The sequence below is a fragment of the Microtus ochrogaster genome, chromosome 7, assembly GCF_000317375.1.
Source record: "Microtus ochrogaster isolate Prairie Vole_2 chromosome 7, MicOch1.0, whole genome shotgun sequence".
Lineage (NCBI taxonomy): Eukaryota > Metazoa > Chordata > Mammalia > Rodentia > Cricetidae > Microtus > Microtus ochrogaster.
The window spans coordinates 19,077,320-19,078,815 of NC_022014.1; positions in this window are offsets into that span (position 1 = coordinate 19,077,320).

Here is a 1,496-nt window from a genome sequence, read left to right on the forward strand (position 1 = left end):
AAAAACCAAAAAAAAAAAAAAAAAAAAAAAAAAAAAAAAAAAAAAAAAAAGAAAAGAGCTCTTTTGTTCTATGAAAACACCTAAGCTGTCTACAAGTCTGGGTTAGCTCCTTGCCTCACGTAGTTCTTGAGAGCTGGGATGGCAGGCATATACTACCAGAAGAGCTTTCTACTTCTGGTTTTTTTTTCTATTTCTGTTTTTAAAATTGCTTTTTCTCAAATACTACTTTGCAAAAAAAAATCTTTGAATTAATTGTACTATGTATCAAGATTTTAATTTCTCCTCAATTCAATATGATTTTAAGGAATATAACCTCTATATCTCAAAGTTTTATTTGTTTTAAAATGTATGCATATGTAAATGTGTGTATGTGTCTGAGGGTTATAAGCACATTAATCCTGGTTTCTGCAGAGATCAGCTGTGCTGCGTCTCCTCTAGGATGGAGGTACAGGTGCTGTAAGCTGCCTGATTTGGATGCTGGGAATGGAGCTCAGGTTCTCTGATAAAACAGCATGTGGTTTTAACCAAGGAGACGTTTCTCCAGCCTCATGGTTGCTTGTTTGTTTTGTTTTTGAGACAGGTTCTCACATGGCTAGGCTGATTTTGAACTTGCTATGTGCCACCACTGCCAGATTAATTTTTTTAAATATATTATTTTATGGTGTATGAGTATTTTGCCTGGTGCCCACAGAGTCCAGAAATGGTTTTTAGATTCCTTGGAACTGGAGTTAAAGACAGTTGTGAGCTGCCGTGTGGGTGATAAAAATCAAACCTAAGTCCTCTGGAAGTGCAGCCAGAGCTCTTAACTGCAGAGCCATCTCTCCAGCCCCTTATCCATTTGTGTGTGTGTAGTGTGTGTGTCGGTATATGGAGGCCAGGTAACCTCAGGTATCTTCCTCAATAGTTGTCAACTTTATTCTTGTAGTAAACTGTGGTGTGTGTGTGTGTGTGTGTATATGTGTGTGTGTACCTGACACAGCATTCATGTGAAGGTCAAAGGACAATACTCAGGAGTTGGTTTTCTCCTTCCTTCTGCCATGTGGGTTCTAGAGATTGAACTCAGGTCATCAGGCCTGGCAGGAAGTGTCTTTACCCACTGAGCCATTTCACTAGACCCGATTTTTGGTTGTGCATTTATTTAGTGTGGAGGGTTGGGGGTAGGTGTGTGCACCACATTTGCATGTGTGGAGGGTTGGGGGTAATTTTTGGGAATCAATTCTCTCCCTCTACCCTGTGAGTCCTGAGGGTGGAACTCAGGTCATCAGGCTTGACAGCTAGAGCCATCTTGTTGGCCCTTTGCAATTCTTTGATAAAATGCTTACTCATTAGTTGAAAAATATACGCTTATGACATAGAGTTCACTGATTTGGCTAGACTGACTGGTTAACAAGTCCCAGGTAAGCCGGGCTATGGTGGCGCACGCCTTTAATCCCAGCACTCGGGAGGCAGAGGCAGGTGGATCTCTGTGAGTTCGAGACCAGCCTGGTCTACAGAGC